This window comes from Corvus hawaiiensis, chromosome 5 (genome assembly GCF_020740725.1).
Source record: "Corvus hawaiiensis isolate bCorHaw1 chromosome 5, bCorHaw1.pri.cur, whole genome shotgun sequence".
Taxonomy (NCBI): domain Eukaryota; kingdom Metazoa; phylum Chordata; class Aves; order Passeriformes; family Corvidae; genus Corvus; species Corvus hawaiiensis.
The window spans coordinates 56567792-56587982 of record NC_063217.1 but is presented as its reverse complement, the minus strand read 5'-3'; the positions used below and the strand labels follow the sequence as shown (position 1 = coordinate 56587982).

The following is a 20191-nucleotide window of genomic DNA, read 5'->3' as shown; positions in this document are numbered from 1 at the left end:
TAACTCAGGATAACTCTTCTGTGTTGCAGGATTAGTAGCAGAGGGGAAAACATAGTTATCAGATATTGCAGCTCTCTGGCTCTTCTACTGTCTGTGCTGAAGGGATCCAAGCTTCTTCAGGACCAAAGACAAATATCTGGGCTCGTGTCTTCAATGAGATCAGCAGTTAAGTACAGCGTCCTGTACTCAGCCTGGTAGGTATTCAAATAAAATACCCTCCAGTATTTTGAATAGTTGCAAAAGAATTTTGTGGAGGCAGAGCACCCAAAGGAAGCTTGCTGTATCCTTTTAACTCCCCTGAACTACTGTTGTTTGCACCTTTGTTCCGAGTTTTATTAGACCAGTGGAAAAAATTACATGAAAGTAGTAGTTGGGTGCATTTGACAGCTCGGTGAAATAGAAACCTACCAACATGTGTTATGCAAAGACAGTGACTAACAATAAAAAATAAATGTTATTTATTTTATAGTATCTGCAAACAAACTGTGGATTGTGCCATCTAAAGTTAGGATTCAAAGAAATAGTGATGCTATTTTCAAAGAATTTATTAATCTGGATAATGTGTGTCCTTTAATGCTTCTGTATTACCTTTTCATTAAAATAATCAGAGTAAATCTGTGTGCAGCATAAGCTCCTCCTCTCCCCCTGCCCCAACAATAATCAACTTAAACCACAATTTTTAAGAGATAGTGATGTGGATTGCCTGTCTTGATAAACTGCAAATATGTCCATATAAGTTCAAATGTTGACTTCTATAACCTTGATTTCCCTTTATATTGGCAAATCTTTTAAATGGAAAAAGATTTATTTCTTTTAATCGACCAAATATTGCAGTTCAGTTACAACTGTTGCCTGCAGAGGTGAGCTGTAGTTCTACAGACATTTGTCATGTGAGAGTTTGCTACAGCACAGAATCAGTGCTGAAAATGTTCGTGCCCACCATGTCTTTAGTGTTGATTTGAGACAAGCTTACCATAATTAATTTGCATGTGGAAAACCACCTCTCTGCCAAGACATAAAGATGATGATTTTGAGTTGCCACAATTATGTTATAAAACGTATTTATCCAGAAGCCTGCCTCTTCCAAAGCAGATGTCTTTGTAGTGCGTATTCGGTGTATGCCTCTTTTGCGGTTTCCACACTGTAGCTGCAGTAACTGACAGCTGAAAACATCATTGCAAGTCTGTCAAATGTGCTGTCTGCATAACTGGTGATAATCTAACTATTCTTCAGCTTCACATATCAAACTGCTGGGAACTGAAACTTCAGCGCCTGTTATTGGCAGCGGTAGGTGGAATTGAGTAATGTGGTTGGAGTGTCAAAGGCCTGTGGTGCTGACAGGAATATTAACCATAAATCAAACACAGCACAATGGTGGTGCTGGGCTGGAGTGAAAGGCAGGGTCTTGCAGCCAGGCTGCTCAGACCTTGCGTGTGGGAATATTCCGACTGGCTAGCAGAAGCAAGGATTGCTAGGCTGGAGCTACAGCAATGATCCATTTAACTTAACACTAGGAAGGAATGATAGAGATGGAACAAGTGACATGTGAGATGGCTGCATGCTCTGCTGAGTGTTCCCGCCTGCCTTGCAGCCCTGTCACACTGCAGAGGCTGGTGAAGGGGATGTCTCATCCCTGGTTAGGCAGTGACACTGCTGCTCCTATGTGGCTGCTGTTGTAAACATTTTTTGGTGGTGGCTGGGCTTGCACTTGCTGCATTTAAGTGGAGCTTGCAGGGCTTGATATTTAAAATGTCCTTGATTTGGAGCCAGCTTGTGACATTGTTTCTTGCAGCAAATAGTTCCCAGCTTGCAGAAAGGACCCTGCTGCCTGAATTTTGTCTGCTCCTAGCACCCACAGAGAGCTGAGCTGGGGAAGGGGGCTGGCTGCAGCCTCTGTGTTAGCAAATGAACCAAAACACAGGGAACTGTTGGTGGGAGATTGCGCGGAAGTGTCTGGGTGCCTCATGCAGCCAATTTGCTTGACTGTTAACTTTAGCTAATGGCTTATGGTCCTTCTAAATGTCGCCATCATACATCCTGTTTCTTTTAGTGACTATTCCAGCAAGATGCTATGATGCCAAGCTTGGCCAACTCTCTTTTCATAATGAGGTCCTTGATTATTGCAAGTTTTAGGTGTTCTTTAAGGTCTGTGCATTTGCCTTACGCTCTGTGTTAAATAGAGATGAGGCAAAAAGATGAAATGGCGTTGAGTTTTGGGGTAGAAATCTGGTTCTAGCTAGCTCTACCTGAAAACCCCTTGGGGAAGGGCACTGCAAAATTTTTTTTGCAATTATGTGCAGTTTCCCAGCAGGGAGTCAGCTAACAATATCCAGTGCAACCCAGCAAGCAAGAAATATAAAGCCAGGAGCTAAGCAAAATACAGAGATTTCATTATAAATTAGTGTTGGAAATTAGACCCAGGCTGTGAAATAACCACAATTAAAATTCAGAGAGCAGAGAAGAAAAAGCTTACCTAGTGACCTCTGCTTGCTGCACAGGGTTAGAAAAGAAGCTGTGCTACTTTAGTATTCTAGCATAATTTGCACATTACTGAAATTGTTAGGAAATTAAAGGAAAACCAAGGGACTGAATTTTAACTGATGAAGGTAGCCTACAGGAAAGACAGGGAGGGGCTTTTTACAAGAGCATGCAGTAGCAGGACCAGGGGGAATAGATTCAAAGTAAAAGACAGTAGGTTTACATTGGATAGTGGAAAGAAATTATTTACTGTGAGAATGGTGTGACACTGGAACAGGTTGCCCAGGGAAGCTGCAGATGCCCTATCCCTGGAGATGTCCAAGGCCAGGTTGGATGGAGCTCTCAGCAACCTGGTCTAGTGAAAGGTGTCCCTGCTTATGGCAGAGGGCTGGAACCAGATGATCTTTAAGGTCCCTTCCAACCCAACCATTCCATGATTCTATGAAAAGCAGCATAACCCAGCTGATATCAAGGCAGATAAACTGATCTAGAAGAGCTAAATATGTTCCTCTAAATCAAGAGCTTCCCCTCTCACTAAGCCAATGTAGATAGAGAAAGCAAAGCAGCTTTTTTCTCACAAGTCTGTGCACTGAAACTAAATGATATGCCTCTATTCAATGGATATGAGCTGTTTAGGCATGAAGAAAATGATCTCAAAGTTAACTCCAGAGGGAGAGAGGTCCATAATAACTTAGATCAGTACAAAGTGATTTTTTGGGGTAATTCCTTGGGTTTTGAATTTCCTTCAATCAATTGATTTTACTAATATAAAAGCAAATTATTCCCAGTTCAGGTTTCTTATGAACTTTAAAAACCTAAAATGCCAAACCAACAACAAAAAATAGTAGCAGGATTCTAACACAGGAGCTCCCAGGAAACAAATTCAAAGGCAGCCAAATAAAACAAGATTAAAATATACAAAATACTGCAATTTAAAAGAAAATCACTGAATTATTGAAACTGCATAGAGGAGATATCATAGCAGTACTTCTGATCAGCCTGATTTAAAAAACAGACTGTGCTTTTTTTTTTCCTCTGCTTTGATGTCAGGAGGTGTATTGTAAACTTTAAATGATGTATGTAGTTCAATCAGATTGATCTGGAAGGTTCAAAGACATTGTAATTTTTTGAGCACTTATGCTTTATCCTATGTGATGGAAAGTATGTTGCATGTCTACACAGTGTAACCCTTTTAATACTTTGCTGTAGGACTGAAAACAGAAAGCACTTTTCTGCAGAATGACAAAATCAGCAGCACCTATAGAACAGCCCTGTGCTGACCTTCGCTGTTCTGGGTCCCTCTCGGATGCAATCAATGCAATGTCTCACCCACTCAGGGAGTGCTCTGCTCTCCCCAGTTGCTTATTTTGCTATAAATTTCCATACAGTCTTTGCAAGCTGCCTGATAATTGCAACGTCAGCTGGCAGATTTGAGCTCGAGGGCAGCTTCTGGATCCCTTGCTCTCTGAGCACAGATGACATTCTCACCGCCCAAGAGGTGCAGGGGGCTTGTGGTGACAATTTTGGTGAGGATGCAACATCCAAGAACCCTCCCTGTGCAAATGTGTTTCGGCAGAGCTGCTTCCACAGGACACTGATATCCCTGTGGTGCTCCACACATAGCAGGGGGGATGAAATTCGTGCTGCCAGAGGGGTTCTGTCAGTGTTGGCTCCTGAAAGAAGCTCACGTGTCAGCAGGCAAAAGGGTTGTTATTTCCCTAACGGGGCAGAGACTAGGTTTTCTATACATTATATGCTACTTAACATGGAAAGAGATGGTTTTTGTCCTGGCAGGGAATTCTGACCCATGCTTCTGGCTAACCGACCTATTTTGACAACTCCTGCCACTAGTAGTGAGTAGTGGTTTCAGGTTGTGATGAGTAAGTCTGAAATTACTTGCCTGTTATGTTAGGCATGCTAGAATTTGGAGCCTCTCTCTTAAAAAATTCTTCATGTAAGTAAATGAGATGGAAAATATACCATTATTTCCCTTTTACAGAAGGAAAATGGAGTTGCAGACCAAAGGAGTACTTTAAGGCCGGGTGCAGTAGATGGAAAGACAGCATTAAGGTGTAGCAGGCTTTAACAAATAGCTTAGGATTCTGTGCCTTTGCAAAGGGCTGATCTCAGCCAGGAAGAGGTTCAGAGCTCTTCTTCCAGTATAGGCAAAGCTGAATTCAGGAACTGTTGTAAAGAATTTAAATCCTAAAGATTTTCCTCTTCATTACTTGTAATTTTTTTAGGTAGAATCTACTTAGAATTTCTTACTTCACCAAAAGTGCCACACACAAATAACGAGGCTTTGTAACTCTGCATCTTTTAATGGAAACTTTAGGTTTATTTTGGCATTTCTGTAGGGCTACTCGAAAGACTGCAGGATGGACCTTGATTGCTCAAGTCCTGTAGCAGAGAATAAACGCAACTGGCATAATTGCAGCTACACCTCTACACCAGCTGAAATATGTGACCCCTGATCTTTGATTACTCTGGCAGAACAGAGTGCTAGAAGGCAGGGATTTTTCAGTGGTCCTTTATCTACTTGAATTGTCTGGCCAGCTACAAGGTGCAGAGGCTGTAAACAAGGGACAATTGAGATAGCAAACCGATCAATTACAGAATATTGAAAAGATCAAGGAAATGGCAGCAATACTGCTAAAGCAGATATGGAAAAGCCCTTCTTGTCCAATAACCTCATTCTTGTGACAAAGATTATAACAAGATGGAAAACGGCACAACATGAATGCATTCTGGTGGTGATGATTGCTGTGAGAATTGGGACTGGTTTGTACTTCACCCACTCTGTCTCTCTTTCCTAGATGCTGTATCCCAGGCAACTCAGGCAGAAGGTGTTATATTTATTATGTCCCTGTCGCTTTTTATCTCTTGTAGTGGAAACCAACATTAAATTCTCTCCCCATCTTCCACTCCTTTAAACAAGCAGGGAAACATGACTGCATTACCTTCTCTTAATCTCCTAATTAGCCCAGCAGAATATATCATTTTCTTCTCTAACTGATAAGGTGCGTGCCATGGGTCTCTCAAGTGGCTGCTGCCAGCACATTTTCTGCCTCATCTTGTACAAGGGGCTGCCCTGTACTTATGGAGATGGGCTTGGTTTCATTTCCACTACACAGCAGGTTCAAGGCCTTAAAAGAGGCAAGATCTGGAGACTGCACAGAGAGCTTGAGAGATGGCAAGGTATCTGTCTGGAAAGGGTAACGCTTACCTCGTCTGTACAGGGTCTATTAGATGGCTAAAGGCCATAGTTAAAAATTACATATAAATGAAAGACCTTTCAGCATATTGTAAGATTTCTGCTTTCAGCTTGAGAAATCCTTTTTCTTTTCTTCTGTATTGAAAAGGCTTCTTTGAGCCATTGAAAATGCTCTTTATATCCCAGAGGTTGTTAGCAGTAGGAGGTGTGGAGGGAGAATCCAGCTTTGGCAGTCACGGGATCAAACTTGCCCGGTCAGATCTATATTATTTTTGATACGTTGGTGAATGTTAAGGTCATCTGGGTAAGATCAGAGCTGGTAACTAACAATAAAGAGGTGACAGCTTCTTACAGCTGCCTTTGAATGCAGCTTGTGGTGCAGCTTCTCTCTCTCTCTCTGTGAAGTTTAATGTTCCAGCATAAACCACTGCTGCTGTGGTGGCAGTTTCACCTGAAATAGAGTTTTAAAGTTTGCCATCATGCAACTTTCTGCTGCCATCTCCCAGACGACTGCGTGTGCAAGTGGCACACTCAGCTAAATAATGATGTAGCTTTCATCTTCTCCTAATGGGCTCCTTTCCTTCTACTTATCTCTGGTGTAAATCATCCATTCTGGCAAGGCTGGCCAGAGGACACAAGTCCAGCTAGGGTCACAGTGAAGGCTTCTTTCTCTTGTTTGTTGCCCCAAGGTATGTTACACCTAGTGAAGTCTAGTCTGATTTATTTCAGCCATCACTGCCGTCCACATGATGCTGCTGCCTGTAACTGGGAAAGTCCAAAAGGAATGGAATGGAAGTGTCAACAGCAGTCTGAGTCAACTCCATCTTCTCTGAGCTGGCAACGCAGGGCCGTGAGATCCAGGTAAAGTCACAACCTGTAAGTGCTTACCCTAGCTTGTGAGCTCCCCGCTGTCCTCAATCTCTGCTTGCTGCTCACTTCCAGGGTGCTGCAGTGGGAAGGAAATATTTGCAGCCTGGGACTGCAGCCGGTGCTCCTGGCCTGGGGGGACTTACCTGCTGCTGACTCAGGATCACATGCGAGCAGATAAGCCAAAATTGGATCCACACTTTGACAAAGATAGAGAGACTCTGCTCTAGTCTGTTAGCGTCACAAGGCGTAAAGCATAAGCAACTGCAAGTTTCAACACAAAATTTTAATTCCCTTTTGTTTTGCTCTCTGATCAACTTAGCTGACTTCCTTCATACTCCTTAGCAAAACAAGGGTCAGGATTTGGAGTGATAGGTGCTCCTTGGTCTTCATCAGTGCCCAGAGAGCTGCAGAGGACTCTTGCCACAAAGCCAGGGAAGTCCTCATTTAGAGGATGGGGAAGACAGAAATTGCTCTCCTGGTGATGAGGGGAGAAACAATTCCTTCTGCCTGACATTAAGTTATCCTTCAGCACTGCCCATATCAGGCAGGTCTGTCCCACTCACTGTCCCCCTCATTCATTTGCAGAAGAGTGGTTCAAAAGTCAGAGATGCTGTTTGAGAGTTCATCTATCCCTTTGCTATTCTGCAGATAGGCCAAGACAACATCTTGTTAGTATTTAAATAAGCACATCTGTATTTTTGCATGAAATTCGCAGTCATTTAAGCCTCGTGTCTGGTCACTGAAATTACCTGCTCTCTAACTCGAGCTTTGCTTTTAAGCCTAACTAGAGTGTAACACTATTATGCAGTCATTGCCTCTCAAAGGAGGGATGATTCTGAGCCTAATCTACCATTTCTGGACATTTTTTTTTCCCCATGTTGCTACTACATTGTGAAGTGCAGGAGGATTCTGCAGCATTTACATGAAAATGAGGCATATCAGAAGGAAATTAGGAAAGGGAGGGGTGGAGTAGGGTGTGCCATATTCTGATGCTTCCCTAAGAGAAATTGCAGAGCACCCTGTCCGATTCTGTCTTGCTGGAAATGCATACCAACCTAGCCAGGGAAAGTTATGCACTACCTAACTCCCTTGCAAATGCAGTCCCTTGTAAATGTAGACTGTGACTGAAATGCTCTTGGCTTCAGCTGACCCAACAACCTGGTGCTGCTGACTCCCCACCCACCAGTAAAAATTATAACTCATAGTCCTCTGTGGCTCTAATCTTTCTGTGTTCAGATGGCACAGGGCTTTTGCATCTCCCTCTAGGGAAGGCAGACAGGTCACTGTTCTTGCAGACAACAGGGACTCCTGGTCCTCAGTGCTATGCAGCTCTGGGATGCCAAAAGGTGTTTGTGATCCTGGGGTTTTGGTTTTTTCCCTTTTATTTTTTTAGGGAGCAGGGGAGGTTGTTTGCCGCTCTTGTTTGCATTAGAGCTTGCAGGTGCTTTATGCCAACCAACAATATGTATGACACAAAAATGCCAGCTGATGTGCAAGTCAAAGAGCTGTAGCTATCACTGGGCTGTATTTTTGGAACTGACTTGGATCCAAGGTTTGCATATTTTGAACAAACCCACACTGGTGTAGATCGACACAGACAAGTCCTCCCCCCATTCTGCTGAGTGACTGACTCTTCCCCCGACCCGCTCTCTCGATCTCCTCAGAGGTAACTCGACTACGGCTTCAGGGCAGAAAATGACAGTCCAAAATGAGCTGAAGAAAACCCTCCAGAATATATCTCCTCCTCTCCATTACCTCAAAAAAATTAAACTTCTGTTTATTCTGAAGAGCTTCTGTTGCTCTTGAACCATATCTCCTAATAAGTTTCTTAGAGAAGCATTTTTCTCTATGCAAGTAATTTAAGCCTTACATGCCCTCTAGCTGTTTTTTAATTAAAAGAAAAATAAAAAAAATCTTGGCCCAAGTAGAGGGCTTAGGCTGTTGATTGACTACAGCAAGGAATTTTGTAGGAATTTTGAATTTTGCACTGCCACATATGAAGTAAGCCCTATAAGTATAACCCCGACCTGAGGCTGGGATTTTTAAAATTAGATCCTTAATAAGAAAGGGAAGAAATAAATTTGACTTTGAATAAGCATAATGCAATTTCCCTTCACACAAATTGCTCCTTTATTATAGCACAGATATTCACATTTATCAGTCTAAATACTCAAGTCATATGCAACTTCATTTTGCTGGACTAAGCTCAGCCCTACCTAAGAGGGAGTCCATTTCTACAGTAGTTTAATTCATAGGTGCTCGTTGTTTATGCTGCCATAGCCCACCAAACTCACAGGGCCAGCAGCTCCCCTCCTCTCCCTGTGGCTGAGCCAGGACTGTCTCTGTAGTAAAATCACAGAATGGTTTGGGTCGGAAGGGACCCTTAAAGGTCATCTAGTTCCAACCTCCCTGCAATGAGCAGGGACATCTTCAACAGGTTCTTTTTGCTCAGAGTCCCATCCAACCTGACCTTGAATGTGTCCATCAATGGGACATCCACCACCTCTCTGGGAAACCTGTGCCAGTGTTTCACCACCGTGGTTGTAAAATATTTCTATCTTATATCTAATCTAGACTTACCCTTCCTCAGTTTGAAGCCCTTCCCTCTTGTCTGTCACTGCATGTCCTTGCAAAAAGTCCCTCTCCATCTTTCTTGTAGGCTCCCTTCAGGTACTGGAAGGCCACAATTAAGTCACTCTCAAGCCTTCTCTTCTCTAGGCTGAACAATCCCAATTCTCACAGTCTGTCTTCATAGGAGAGGTTCTCCATCCCTCTGATCATCTTGGTGTCTCTCCTCTGGACTTATTCCCATGGTCCATGACTTTCCTGTGTGGGGACCCCAGATGCAGCACTGCAGGTGGGGTGTCACCAGAGCAGAGCAGAGGGGCAGAATCCCCTCCCTTGCCCTGCTGCCCACACTGCTTTGGATGCAGCCCAGGTTGTGTTTGTCTTTCTGGGCTGTGACTGTGTACTGCTGGGTCATGTCCAGCCTCTCACCCACCAGCACCCCCGAGTCCTTCTGGGCAGGGCTGCTCTGGATCTGTTCATCCCCAGCCTGTGTTGATATTGGGAATTTCCTCAACCCAGCTGCAGGACCTCGAATCTGGCTTTGTTATACCTCATGACATTCCCATGGGCCCACTTCTTGAGCTTTTCCAGGTCCCTTTGGATGGCATTCCATCCTTCAGCTGTGTGAACTGCATCACTCAGCTCAGTTGCAAATTCGGTGTGAGGGTGCACTTGATCTCACTGTGTCATTGATGAAGATCCTAAATATCACTGGTCCCAATACAGACCCTTGAGGGACACTACTTGTCATGGATGGATATTGGGTGGTTGACTTCTGCCTTCTGGTTGCCACCATCCAATCAATTCCTTATCCATCTAACGGCCCACCCATCAAATCCCTTTCTCTCCCATTTACAGAGAAGAATGTGGTGGGGTAATCATGTCAAAGGCCCAACAGAAGTCCATATAGACGACATCAGTAGCTCTCACCCTGCCCCTGATGGAGTCACTCCATTACAGAAGGCCACTACTTTGGTCAGGCAGGACTTGCCCTTGCTGAAGCCATACTGGCAGTCTTGAATTACCTCCCTGTTCTCCATGTGCCATGGTAGCAACCATCTGGTGCTGTGACGGTGCCATGCAGCTGGATTTTTCAATATTGTGGAGTAATTGTCCTTTGATTTTCAAGAATATTAGGTTTTCACAGACAGGAGAGAAACTGAGAATGAAGGAGATAGCCTCATTTATGCAGTTAAAAGCAAATCTATCCCCTTGCTGAACCTAATCCAAGGGATTTGGTGCATGCAGTATCTCAGAGCACACTTTCCCTGCTGTGCCATTCCTTCACCACAGCAGTGGACATAAGGGCCCAGAGTTAGGGACTCTGTGGTCAAAGCATTCCTCTACTTGCAGCTTCTCTTGGTGGTTTCCATGGGCATGGGCAGAGTCTTTTGTTCACCATTTCTGGCCTTTTCATTTCAGAGAAAGATGGTCAGGTTTCTGCCCTCTTCTAGCAAAATACTCTCATCAGGCTTACTAGGGAAATTAGGGAAAATTTAAAGGCTTGCCATGAAAAAGGAAGGTACAATTGGGTTGTGTAACTTTACTTCCCTATCCTTGCTGGCAGCACGTGGACGCAGAGGCATCCCACCCCAGACTAGTGTGGGACTGGTAGTTGTGGGCAAGAGGCTGATGACATAGAGGGCTTGGTTAATGCAGCAGAGCACGTCCAGTGGGCAGAGTGACTTTATGTAAATTAACCAGTCAGGAGATAATTAATGGCAGAGCTGCCCCCAGCATGGTATTTGAGAGCTGTTTTCTCAGAATGGGCTGACCTTACACCAGTGGCTGGGGTAGAAAATGGCCCAAGATCAGTACTCTTTCACCTGTCTGTTTCCCATATCTTCCTTTTCTTTTCTTTTTATTTTCTTTTTTTTTTTTTTTGTTAAGGCTGACTTTCTTAGCTGAGAACAGGCTAAGTATGTCCAAAGCAACTCAGCAGCTGGTGAAGATAAAGTCAGAACTGTCAGAAAACACAGAGCAGAGGTATTTTTGCAGGTTGAAATGAAGGATCGGAGAGAGACAGATTTGGATTAAAAAAAAAGGAATTAACCTTGAACCTCTCTCCAAAGTCTGATTTAAACATGAATCTCATTTAAATTTAAAAAAAAAAGGCAAAAAGTATAATTCACTGAGCTTTTTTATGCAGTGTCTGCAGTTTCTGGTTTGGGGAAGCGATGAGCTAAAGACAGCCAGAGTGCAAGAGAGTGGATCTGACTACAAACATCACCTGCACAGGGGCAGAAGCCAAGAGTTCATTAAATTTTCCCCCGAGTTTGTGCCCTGTCCCCTGTCTGGTGTGCTGGATTGATCATCAGGTGGATTATTATCCCCTTGAAAGTGCTGACAGACATAATTCTTTGCAGCAGCACCAGAGACAGGCTCCTTACATACAGGGTTAGATGAACCCATGTCTTTGTTTAATATTTTGTGAGGTCCTGGTGAGGGATAATATTCCCTGTTAATCCCTGATTTAGGTGGAGCATGTCAGGATGAAACTGCTTTTCACAAGGGAGTGTTTCTTGGTGGATACTGTTTCACACAAGAAGTAGGTGGTGAGGGAATGGAGGACTGAGGAGGAGAAATGGCACGTGATTCAGCCTGAATAGATGGCTGAGCAAAGAAAAGTGCAGTAAACTGCTTGCAAGTCAGAGAGGAGCACATAAATGAATCCAATTTCAAGGCAGGAACATACAAAAATGTACCTCTAGCCCTTTACATCTTCATTAGTCTGTTTTTCTGATGCTTGAAATCCCTTTTTTTCCACTACATATTCTCACAACTTTCAAATAACTATAGAAGGGGTAGGAGAGGAATCAGTTTTGCAGTGAGCTCTGAACACATCTAGAATGATGCTAGTAAACATGAGCTGATGAACCCCCATGTTTGGTTTCGTCTTCCTGAAGTTGTACAGCCCTCTTCTTCCATGCTGGAAACCTTCTGTGAAGTACTTTTTCAGTGATTAGTGATTATCCCTTGGAGAGAGATCCAAGGGGTAATCCCTAATCTGTGAGATGGACAGATCAACACGGATGCTTGACCAACAAGGTAGGGTGGGCTCTCAGGGGAGGAGAAGGAACTTATTTTATTTTGAAGCACTGCAGTAGCAAAGCCCTAGAGAGGTTTTCCATTTGGGGTTGTTTGGTTTGGGTGATTTTTCTTCTAGTGGAAAATTGTGCTTTTTTCCTATTTAATCAAAAGCCCAGTTTGCCTGATCAGTTTTGATGGAAAATTTTCACATAGGTCTTTGTTGTAAGACACCAACACGACAGAATTATCCCTTTATCTCAGCAGATGTGCTTTCCAGAAGAGGAACATCTCAGATGATGAAAAACATTGCAGCTTTGCTGCCTTGGCTCTATCAGACAGTTTTTTTATGATAGAGAATTTGTCTAAACAGATTCTTGTCATTAAAACTGAAATGCTTTGTGGACAGGTTTTGGATTTGCTCGAGTTTTTATTGCTAATTTTTTACTGCACAGTTATGTGCCTTCTGTAGTGACAGTATGTGTAGGGATATGGGATCAAGCCTCTGCTTTGTCCTTTACTTGAACTAGTCTGTCCTGAAAGGATTCAGATGAAGCCAAGTCATGATATGAAAGACTCCTGTTTCTGAGGCTGTCAAAGGTAGGACACTCTTTGCATTTCACATCTGGAATTAGAAAGTAGTGTTTGACCTAGAAAAAGAAGTTTTGGCCTGAGTCCAATTAAGCAGAAACCTTTGAGGGACTGTATTTTCTTTTCTGAGGACTACAAAAGAGAACTCCAAAATGCCTGTGTAATTCTGCCACCAACCACAGTAGGAAAATCTTGCTTCTTGTCAACACCAGAACCTTTAGAAAAAAATCTTAAAATATAAAAGCAAAATCAGTAGTTTTCATTTGTTTTGAGGAACTCTGACTATTTTACCCAATTTTCATTCATGAAGCAACACATCTGGATGTGTCTGCAAGTGCATCAGTTCACAGGCTCTGGGAAATGTCTGCCTGCTGTGTGTCCTTGCAATCCTCACTATTCAGTTGGTACTGGGAGCAGTGGCCCCTCCCTGGTCAGCAACAGATGCATTTTTCAGCGTGTTTGTTTCTCACCTGTTGTCTTCTAGAAAACTCCATGGGTGCCCCAGATGGAAAATGTATATACAGCAATGGCTCTTCAGTAAGGACATCTGGGTATTTAGATTACAACCAGCAAGGACAAATCATTTGTGATCGGTGAGGAAGCCTTTTGCAACAGGATATAATATATTGGTAAAAATCAGCTTCCTGGGAGCCAGTGGAAACACATTTTCTTTTCTTCTTCCCCAGCCATGTTCTCCAGCTCTGCTTTCTGCTGATGAACAACTGCCTATGCAAAGGAGATTGAAAAGGGGATTTACTTTGATTAGACCAAAGCCTTTCCTAGCATTTTCGGTCATAAGTATGGCAGCTTTATTAAGCAGGAAAAGAAGATAAATACGAGTCACAGACTGACAAGAAACTCAATAGGAAGAGAGTAGAAAGTTCTGTTAGAAGCCATGCTCTAAGTTCAGTCTCTTTCTAGCAGTCTCTGATAATCTGCTCAGTCCGAAGAAGGTAACTTTCTGCAAATATCTGACAAATACCGAGTGAAGGATTTCAAAGGGATAAAATTAAAGCTTTAATTGCTGGGCTAGAATTGAATTTATATTCCAACCAGTTAAGGCTGGGAGAATTTCCCCTCAGATTTTCTCTTTCTGTGACCTATTGGTTCATAGCCTTCAATGGTCTCCTGCCAACCCTGAACCAAAAGGAAGAGAGGTTGTGAGCTGATCTTTTTCATACAGGGGAATAAAGCCAATTTTATAGGTCATAAATAGGTAGGGAAAAAGCTGAACACAGTTTGTTCTACAGTTTACCCAATGGAAGCTCTTGATTCATCATTTATTTAGGAATACCACTAACTCCTATCACCTTGTTACCCTGCTAGAATTCAAATTAAAAGAAGAAAATGTATGCAACAGTCATGACAGACACTGACTTTATATTACTCACTATGTCCTCCCTCAGTAGCATCATGAAATATTGATAGTAATAATTATTAATGTATGATTAATTATTAATAATGATAATCTGTAGATGAAAACTGAATATGACCCAGCAATGTGCACTCACAGCCTAAAAACCACCTGCACTCTGAGCTGCATCCAAAGCAGCGTGGCCAGCAGGTTGAGGGAGGTGGTTCTGCCCTTCTACTTCACTCTGGTGAGACCCGACCTGCAGGGCTGCATCCAGCTCTGGGGTTCCCAAGCCTAAGAATGACATGGACCTGTTAGAACAGGACCAGAGGAGGGCCACAAAAATGATCAGGGGCCTGGAGCACCTCCCCTGGGAGGACAGGATGAGAGCTGGGGTGGTTCAGCCTGGAGAAGGCTCTGGGAAGACCCTGTAGCAGCGCTATAGTACTTAAAGGAGGTCCACAGGAAAGCTGGAGATGGCCACTTTATCAGAACACAGTGGATGAGGGATAATGTTTTTAAATTCAAAGAAGAGAGATTTAGATTGGATATTAGGAAGAAATTCTTTATTATAAGGGTGGCGAGACGCTGGAATAGGTTCCCCAGAGAAGCTGTGGATGCCCCATGCATGGAAGTTCTCAAGGCCAGGATGGATGGGGCTCTAAGCAACCTGGTCTAGTGGAAGGTGTCCCTGCCCATGGATGATCTTTAAGGTCCCTTCTGATCCAAACCATTCTATGATAATTCTTCTTTTCAGTCATTTGGACGGGTAACCAGCAGCTCCAGAAAAGTCCTGTTGGCTGTTCAAGGCATTTAAATTTCAGATGGAAGAAGTAGAGAAGGGATGTTTGGAAAGAGCAGCTTGAGCAAAGAGGCAAAGGTCTGGTCTTTATGAGGGTGAATGGCAAGGCCAGCGTTGTTACCTGGGGCCAGCCAGTGGCAGAGCCTAGAGTAATGATCAGTCCAGACTTTCTTTTGTCTAATAGGACAAAAACCACTGCTTGATGTTCAGATGTGATTCAGATAAGAGGTTGCAAAGACATAATTTAGCTAGAATTTTATGAAGGAATAGTTATTCCCCATCACAAAAAGTTACATACATGTGTTTTTAGCATAATTGCAATGTATGTGCTAATAAGTTATAGAAACATATAACATACATTACCCAGATTTTATATTTTTATCTGTGATCCTTATATGTTATTATGGAATGTGTCGACTAGTTTTGTTAAGATACAAAAGAGAGTACAAAAATGCCTTTTGGTACCTTTTCCCAAAAATGACATTTTGCTTGCTATTCACCTTATCCCTCCTGTGCTGGTCTGTAAGTTTTTCTATCTCTGCTATATATCAAGTTCTGGATGTAAAGGCATGCATCCTTTCTGGGAACTGTCATACTCTATGTAATGTGGAGATAACAGCCCAGGACAAAGAGAAACTTGTGAAAGTCTCCAGGAAATATACTGCAGCTTCATAGATGTGTTCCCTGTTGGATGCACGTTTGAGGATAATAGGGCCAAGAGGGAGTTGACCCATGCTGGAAAAGACTGGTGTAAAGGCTTTTTGAGATGGGACTACAGGAAAATCTGGTCGACTTCTAACATGATTTTTTATAGGATTTATGTTCCTTACCCTAGAAATCTATGTGCTGCTTTATCTTTCTGATGTGTCTCCCTCAGGTTTGGATGGTGTGTTCCACAGACAGCTTTTCTCCTGAGTTAAATCCCCAAAGCATTTAATCTTGAGACAAGATTGCTAGTTCATTTTCAGTAAGGCTTAGTGCAGAACTGTGCTGTTGAATGATATTTCATTATCTGTCACAGCAATAACTGAGAGGGGAAAATAATTGTATAGGGACTAGAATTTGGTGAAATTATCTCTGCATCTGACCAAAGTATGACAAAAGACAGTGTGTTTAACAGCATAATAAAAGTTGCATGTGTCTTTTTTCCTCCAAGTGAAGGAAGAGACCCTGTGGTGTGTCTGAGGACTGACCCTTCATCCTCTTTGAAATCTGGTGAGATGTAAGAACTACTTAATTGCTACACCATCTACAGGCGTCTTCTCTGGCCATTTCACACCCTTGAACACTCACAAGAGTGGTGCCATTTTGTGACCACAGGACTGTGGTTACAGCATGAAAATACAGTAGTTTTTGATTCTGTAAGAGAACAAAATTATGGTGGTGATTAATCCAGCAGCCGTGAAAGCAGCTTCCGTATCGTCCCCTAGGAAAAAGTGGAAGAAAATGTATTTATTCTGAATGAGTGAGCTTGAAATTTAGTCAGGTTTTTAAGAGAAATGGTAAGACCAGACACTACTTATTTTTTATCATTTTTTAAACACAGGGGTTTTTTGCAAATTGCTGGTCCACTCCCCCATGATAGGTAGATAGATAGGTGGAAAGAAAATCATTGTGGAAAATATGTTCTGCCACAGTAATATATAATTATGTGACAAAAAATACATCAGCCTGTGCTGCAGGCAAGATATTGTGTCTCATTAGTGTTTGGTGGACTTGATCACAAATAACATGTTTCAAAACTGTCAACACCCTCTAATTCTTTTTCTATACTTATACTCACAGTCACATTCAAAATTAGCAGATTTCTGGAAATGCACTTCATCTGGCCAGCCCTGTTTCGAATTATTTGCTTGAGTAATTAAAGGAACATGTCCTTCTGCAGCTGCAGTTTGAGGGACTAAAAGCAGGCAGGCTGTTCTCAGTAAGGGAGCAGTCATTTTTTACTCAGTTAATGATACCAAAGTGTCCTGTGTGCTGTGTGTTATGATAACTGGCTTAATGCACCTTTCAAAGACCAGTGCTGGCCATGCCAGGTACTCCTGAGACGCACGGGCCAGAAAGCCAAGACATCCCATTTGAGATCAAATATTTTCCTCTTCTGGTTGAAACTGAATGCAACAAAGCCATTAACAATAGCAGACTCACCCTGAGCCGTGGATCTGTGCCTTGATGCTGATACACTGCAGGATGAAAAAAGTGAGCAACCTGCAGCTGAGGGTGCAATCTCATTTTTTTCAGCAGTACTGCTGAAATAGATGCAAGCTTCCATTGTTCAGTTCCTCTGAACTTAGCAGATGAGTTCCCATCTGTTAAAGCAGTGGAGAGAAAGAGAGGGTTTTTTTCTTGATATCTGCAGGTATTTTGAGACGCGATTGGTTTTAATCCCATAGTTTTTAGTACAGCCAAAGCATGTTGATTGATTTCTCATTGTTTCTATTTTCTTGAAAGACCAGTGTATGAAGTTTGACGTGCCATATACTCAGAGACAGACCATAATAAAGCATACTCCTTCGACCTTTTCAGTTGCCTGCACTTTAATTTACTGGCTATTCTCATTCCCTTCTCTTTATGGCCCCTCAATATAGCTGGCAAGGAGAAAATAGACAAGACAGCTAGAAAAAAATGCAGATTATTTAAAAGGATAAAGACTGGCTTTGTCATTCTGTTTAAAGTTTATGATGTTTTGTGTGTCCTATTGGTCATTAAAGTCATGATAACCCATTCTTAGCTATAGCAACTCAAAGTGGCACAAGTTCAACGTCATTTGTAGTGGTTTATGGGTCAGCATCCAGTTACAGTAGAGGGATTGTAATCTGGATGAAGTTTTGTAGGAATAAAAAGATTTTTCTCTGAATTTTGTAGAAGTCAATGTGATTTGTTTGAAAGTGGCTGTGTGGGCAGTTGCCTGACCACTGCTCTGACTCTGACACTGCTGGCTAGTGGAAAATCAGGGGAAAAATAATCCCATTATGGCTTTTCCCCCAACCGCTTTGACTCATAGCAGCTAACCCTGCTGCAGGTTGTGGCAGATTTTCTCCACCACATGGTCATGAAGATAGTGACTTTTCTAACTAATGCAGAGAGTTGAAAAGGGGTAACAAGCTGGCTGTGATCTTTCTCCGTGGACTTGTGAAATACAAGCAGCAGTCAAAACTGCATGAGATACTCACTGTGTTTAGTTGTTAACAGCGCCCCACAGAAATTCTGATCATCCTTCAATTTGGTGAAAGCCTAGGGGGAATTGTCACAGTGAGAATGGCAAAAGGAGGACGAAATGCTCTGTTGAAAGACTTATTTGTCTGAGTGGGACATAGTGACAGCAGAGCCTAGATTTTTGTGGTAGAGCTTTGAGAGAGAGGATAGTTTCAGTTTTCTGGTGGTTCTGAAAGGCTCTGAGTTGGAATCTATACAATAAAAAGAACAGGAGTGATGGAAAGGTAAAAATGAAAAAATAAAGCAGCAGCTTTGGTCATTTGGTTTGTTTTGTTTGCTTTTCATCTAATCATTTTGATTTCAGGCTTCCTGTTTTGTTTTTTTTTTTTTTTTAATTTTTATATCTCTGTAGGGTTGCAATGAAATATACAACCAGGAGAATGAGGAAGGGTAGCCAAAGCTTGATTACGTCTGCTGCTCACTGCATAGATTTGTACATTGTTAAAGCAGAACGGACTGGGATGGTCTTCTAAACTGAGCAGAATGCATTAAATTTTACCGCTGAATCCTGCTCCAAGTCCAACAACTGGGACCTGAACTAACTCAAAGTCCTTAGAGTACATATTCAGTCTTGATTTTGAACACTTAAGGATTTACAGATCTAGATTTAAAGATCTAGACATCTTCAAAATATAAGGAGACTGAGACCACCATCCTCTGGATACTCTCAGAGAACCTCCATCAAGACCTGTGGATATTCTGCCAGTTATAAACTCAGTTAAATGAAAAAACAAATGGAAACACATATGTCTCTTTTTTCATTATTAGTCCCATTATTCTGAGTTCAAATTACAGCCTGCAGAAGTAGGAATGATGTGTCTGATAAACTGAAGGACCTTAGAAGCACTAGGAATGTCTTTCTGCTTGGATAAATTAAGGCAGTGGTGAACTACTAACCCTTCGCCTTCAGTTTTAGAAAGCAGAGAAGAAACCAAGAGGAAATCCTACCTCATGAGTCTGTAGAGCCTGGCATCACTTGACAGCTCTCCCAGGGTGGCATGGCTCAGGCATCAGTGTCTGGTATTGCTGACTGCACAGACATCACTTCGCTTGGAGAAAATCAATGGGATTCACTGTGGAGTGAAGCGTTACCAGCCAGGTAAAAATGTCAGAAAGAAAGGATGCAGTTATTTGGCAGGGCTAGCTGAAAATTTTCCATCTTAGTGCTTTTCTACTGAAAACTGTGGGTTTTATTAAAGCTTTTGTTCTCCTTAAGCCAAAGTCATTGTCCAGAGCTTGAATCTGTTGTTTTCATTTTGGCTTTGAAAAATTCTGATTTTGTTTGGGGCAAGACAAAATGAAGGTCTGAACTAAAAGTCAAAACTCAGCAAAAAACTCGAGCAAATTCAATCACAAGGCATATTTCCACAGAAAGAGATAAATCTGGATTCCAATTATGTTTGTTTAACTTTTTTATCAGTTAGTTCTAGCTTTCTTAAAATATATCAGGATTTTGTGGGTATTCTCTAAAGAACTGGGCCAAAAAAAAAAAATAAAGAGAATTCAGACTATGAGTTGGTTTTGAAATATTTGATATTTGAAAAAGAGGGAGCTCAGACTATGGTTTTACAGGTATAGCCATTTGTCCCAGTTTTCTCCAGTGACATAAATTAGCTCAGCTCTTTTGCAGTCATGGGATCAAACTCCAAGCTGATATGAATCAAAGCACCTCTATTGTTGATAGCCAAATTTATGTCTGGAATAAAAAGACTCTCTTCATGAAGTCAGGTGGACCACATCTGCAGGGGTGTAAACTTCAATTCATGAAGTTACCTGATGCAGATCAATGGCAGATTTGACCTATTTGAGGCTTTATTGAACAGTCTGAATCATTGCTGAGTTGTCAGCATGCAGTTCAGCAACTGAGAAGCTTTGAGCAGGGTAGCTTGGTCAGACATTGTTAAAATTAATCTTTGGAGGTGTTTACTCTGTTAAGGCTGTTCTACATAGAAGAGCTGAAAAGGGGTGAGATTGGAACAGTATTTGCTGATAATGCAAATTGTACTCTCAATAGGATAAGGTACAGGAAATGACCTTATATCTATACATTCTTTGCTGGCAACTTTTAATT

The 20191-nt window shown here is 42.1% G+C and overlaps 1 long non-coding RNA gene across 1 annotated transcript in view; it reads left to right on the top strand.

Annotated features, from left to right (window-relative positions):
• LOC125326782 overlaps positions 1–20191 on the top strand; it is a 146789-nt gene that overhangs the window by 78442 nt on the left and 48156 nt on the right. The window contains exons 4-6 of the long non-coding RNA XR_007203993.1: positions 30–194; positions 6422–6553; positions 19031–19219. This is a non-coding gene — a long non-coding RNA (uncharacterized LOC125326782). The remainder of the gene's footprint in view (positions 1–29; positions 195–6421; positions 6554–19030; positions 19220–20191) is intronic.